At 38.5% G+C, this 4,928-nt stretch overlaps 1 non-coding gene across 1 annotated transcript; it reads left to right on the forward strand.

Moving 5' to 3' along the window:
- The first annotated feature begins 3,394 nt into the window (after window positions 1-3,394).
- LOC126027837 (U6 spliceosomal RNA) lies at window positions 3,395-3,499 on the forward strand. Its single transcript, XR_007502335.1, has one exon. It is a non-coding gene; the product is annotated as a U6 spliceosomal RNA (small nuclear RNA).
- Window positions 3,500-4,928: the final 1,429 nt, after the last annotated feature.

Consider the following 4,928-nt stretch of genomic DNA (forward strand, 5'->3'; position numbering starts at 1 on the left):
AACAAGGTTAGGTTTGTCTGGACACAGACATAGTCACTAAGTGTTCCAGACCTTTGCAGGTAGCAAACAGACAGACACAAGAGGTGTAGCTTCTCCAGAGCCTGAGGGTGCATTTGGGAAGCCAGACAAACTTTGAATAAAGGCAGGATTGCTTGGTGGCACATATTTATTCATATACTCAAGGTTTTTTCCCCCTTCTCTTTCTCAATCACCCACAATTTACTGAGTTCCAATGCTGATTTCTGTGATGGCCACTCAGAGCCTGGAGAAGACAGGTCTGGATCACTCACAGATAAAAGATGATTGAGACTACCTATGGGGCAAGCCAAGAGTTTGACCATACTACTGCTCTTTTTAGTATTACTATTATAAATCACCTTTACTCCCTGTCACTCAATTAGGAGTCTAGACAAACTATTTCTTTGTTTGTTGTATTAAGGATTTATAAATTGCATTTTCTCTTTTCTTCAATATCATTTTAGTTCTAATTTGAATCCTTAAATTGTGATATCAAAGTGACTCAGCAGGACTTACCCAGACTACCTGGGGCCACATGTATAAGCTGGCCTGTGAGACAGGCTTAGCTTGAGACTGTCTACTCACTAGTCTGAGGTCTGAGGATTTCACAGTTATGAAAACCCCAGACAGGGAGTGTCAGGGCAGGGCTCTCAGTGGGAGATTGGAGTGTCTCTAATGGCCAATAGGCAGTTAAGTGAGTCTGAGCATCTGAGCAGCTGTTTCGTGTAATTATTTGTCTTATATATAATTTTGCTTAAAATCCTTATATTTTTAAAGAGAAAGCTCATAGCAACTCATGAGATCATCAATAAATATAAAACATTCCAAATCAGTAACCTAACATATTAAGATACTAGAAAAATGGGCTGGAGAGATAGCATGGAGGTAAGGCGTTTGCCTTTCATGCAGAAGGTCTTTGGTTCAAATCCCAGTGTTCCATATGGTCCCCGAGCCTGCCAGGAGCCATTTCTGAGTGTAGAGCCAAGAGGAACCTCTGAGCGCTGCCGGGTATGACCCAAAAACAAAAACAAAAAAAGATGCTAGAAAAATAACATCAAGTGTAGTTCAAAACTACATTGGAATAATAGAACAGTGGAAATTAATAAAATGGAAATGAAGAAAAAACTATTAATGAAACCAAGAGCTTTTTTGTTGTTGTTTGGTTTACTGGGGGGGGTACACTCAGCTGTGGTCAGGACTTACTCTTGGTGTGCTTGGGGCACCATATGGGGTACTGAGGGTTGAATTCAAGTCAGCAATGTGGGGAAAAAAACTTTTTAAGTTAAAAATGCATCCTTTATTACACAGAGCAAATACTGCTACTTCTAAGTTTGACTTGTATCTCTATATTGTTCAAAGCATGTTGCCTGTGATTTTAAAGATAATCACCTTCAAGTGTTAATCAGGTAATAGCTTCCTTTGAGTGTCATTCCAAGGCCATCTGCACTAGGAAATAAAGAAGCTCTCCCAGCCCTCAAAGTAAATGCATACTTAATGTTCTTCCACACCTTGTACCAGAGACAACAAAGTTTTGAGGGAAACAAATTACAGATATCACAGGTGTTATTTGTTGTGATTTTAACTTATTTTTAAAAATAGTCACATTGAACATATTGTACATGTTAAACTTGACAGATTAACATCTTGTATGTAGAAACCTTTTATTTTTCCATTTAATTGTTTCCTTCGATACATTCTTAGGAGTGGAATTACCTTGTAAAAAAGAATGAACATTTTAACAGCTCTGGAGTCATATTGCCCAATTTCTTCCCTAAAAGGCTATACTAATTTATACCACCACTAGCAGTGTGTTTAAAGCTGCTTTTACCACAATCTCACAGCCTTAGAAAGTTATAATTTTGTTAATGTTTGCTAATTTAGTAGGTGTAAAATAGCACATCAGACTTGTGTAATTTGCTGTATTTTCCTGATTATAGTGAGAATGAGTGTGTTCTAGGTGCTGATCTACTCTCGCTATTCTGTCATGGGGGTTGTCTCCATTACAGAATCCCCAGTGCTGTCTTGTCTTCATTCTGTGCCTCTCACTGATTGTATGCCCTTACTATCTGACTATCTTCCTTGGACTCTGCTTCTGAATATGTCTCTCTGGTTTCTAACTGGACAGGCATGTGAAAGTCCTGGACAAATTTCAACAAGCTGCCATTTGGACCTGCACATCCCTGCCATGGATTCAAAGGTGTCTTCGACTAAATTCAGATGGTGTGACCCCCGATGGGGGACCCCCGACCCACGGGGGTGTGAGAATGAGGATCACGAAGTAATTCCTGGGTCACGAGCGGGATCCGACCTGAAATGGAGGAAAGAGGCTGAGAAAGAAATGAGCTCAAGTCAAGCTGGCTGATCAAGAGCTGAATTTATTAAGGCAAGACAAGCTTATATAGTTCTACAGCATAAGAAAGTAGCTTTCAGTACTTTTCCATGGTATAGAAAAGTAGGGGGGTCGTACAGGATGGACTTTCCAGTTTTACAACATACCCTTATATCGCATAGACTTATATTTCACAATGGTAGCTTAACAGGATGTGATCTTATCTTAGCAACTCAGGCGATTTACTGGGACATCTGACTTGTTTGGTTAACATTTCTTTTAGGTCCAGGGGGTAAATGCCACAGTGGCCGCCTGTCAGGTACACAGGCCTTTGGTTTCTCAGGCATCAGAGACTCCATTTTGCTCTCTAGCTCTAACAGCCTCCAACAAGATGGAACCCTCCATTTTACCAGGATTTCCTCAAGTATCTCTTCCAACTCTCCTAGTGGCCTCCTTTGACTTCTTGAGAACTATGAGTGACTAACCTGTCACAGGACCCTCTATGATGAAATGTTTTAGGCTTTCCAACCTGAAGTCAACTTATAAACTAGTTTGCATATTGTGGCTGCTGGGAATATTTTGTCTGACAGAGCCAATTTGTAAGGACTCAAATTCCAAACAGGTAGCCTTCCAGACAGATAGCCCCAAGTGGGAACAGTAGCATAGTATGCCTCTCTTCTCCAGTAAGTGACTTGCCTGAAACAGAAAGGACTCACCAATGCACAAAAACAAAACAAAACAAAACAAAACAAAAAAAAAAAAAAACACTTGGATCCAGGTGGACAGGATCCACCAGTACTTGTGGTAGTTTAGGGGCAGAGTGACTTGTTACATTGTCCTATTTTCCCTGGCAGTGAAGACACTCAAGAAGATTTCATAAAAGAGGTCTGCAGATGTACTTGGTGAATCCTCAACTTGGTGACTTGAAACTCCAGGCAAGGATCTACACTGTTGCTACTTACTACTAAGACAAGCAAGCCTGGAGAGTTTGGGTCTCTACAGTGGTCCCAGTTTGTGAGAACTAGAGATTTTTAAAAACCAGAAAGAGTGCTCGCTTCAGCAGCCCATATACTAAAATTGGAACATACAGAGAAGATTAGCAAGCCCCTGCACAAGGATGACACGCAAATTCGTGAAGCGTTCCATATTTAAAAAACAAACAAACAAAAAAAAACCACAGAAGTTCAGGCATCAGATTCTACTTTCTCATTGAGCATTTTAACACAGTTCTAAAACTTATTATACTTTGGAACTGAAAAGACAGTTTAAACAGATAAGGTGCTGGCCTTACACATGGATGTCCCCGGTTCAATACACAGTACCATGTGTGATCCCCTGAGTCACACTAAGTCATCCCTGTACACAGAGCCAATAGGCCAATAGTAAGTCCTGGACACCACTAGATGTCGCCCCCAAACATATAAATATATATGTTTATGTATGTATGTATGTATGTATACTTATAAATTCTATTACAAAACATTTGGAATGTATATAGAAAAAAATAAAATAGAAAATATCACTTATTAAGTTATAATTCTACATATAACTAAGATAGTTGATATTCTAGTTCTAATATGTATATATGTAACTATATGTGTGTGCATGTATGTACTCAGAGGTGGTATTTATTAAAACCAGATCCCATACATGTAGCCATACATTTTACTACCGAGGCACATTCATACATTCATGTGTACATAACACACATAAACATTGTAAATGTAAAAAAAAAAAAGAAGAAGGGGCCGGAGAGATAGCATGGAGGTAAGGCATTTGCCTTTCATGCAGAAGAACGGTGGTTTGAATCCCGACATCCCATATGGTCCCCTGTGCCTGCCAGGGGCGACTTCTGAGCATGGAGCCAGGAGTAACCCCTGAGCGCTGCTGGCTGTGACCAAAAAAAACCCAAAGAACAAAACAAAAACAAAAAAACTATATGTAAATGTATATTTATATATATTTTATTGAGTTTACTCAATTTTATATTTATTATATTCACTTAAAAGTAGATTAAAAGCATTTAAAATTTTTTTATTTATTTTATAGTCATACAAAGCATTGCTCAAGGTTTACTTCTGACTCCGCACTCAAGGATCACTCCAGGTGGTGCTCGAGGGACCAGAAATGATGCTAGGGACTAAACCTGGGTTGACTGTATGGAAGGCAAATAATAAGCATTTTTATTATAATAAATTCTGTTTTTTATTTTTTTATTTTTAATTATGTGAACAATGATGCAAAGAAAGAGGACAAGGTAAAGTTACAGTGAAAGGACAATCACCCAAAAACAGAGTTCTCAGAAGAAATCCCCCTGCTGACATCTTAATTTTAAACTTACAATCAAAGAAAGATAAAACAGAACCCATGTACAATTACTTTGTCCCTGGAGACCCCAGATTGTAGTACATTATAAATTTTTTTAGTGGTACACAAAGCAATCTAAAGCCATAAAAGTTATGTAACTCCTTAAACTTAAAGACATAGTAGTTTTTTACATTTCCATGCACATGCATATTAGTTTAAGTTAACCTCAAAAGTTTAAGTGGGTTTTTTTTTAAGGTTTAGAGTCAAAGGAGCA

The sequence above is a fragment of the Suncus etruscus genome, chromosome 1 (assembly GCF_024139225.1).
Source record: "Suncus etruscus isolate mSunEtr1 chromosome 1, mSunEtr1.pri.cur, whole genome shotgun sequence".
In the NCBI taxonomy this organism is placed as follows: Eukaryota; Metazoa; Chordata; class Mammalia; order Eulipotyphla; family Soricidae; genus Suncus; species Suncus etruscus.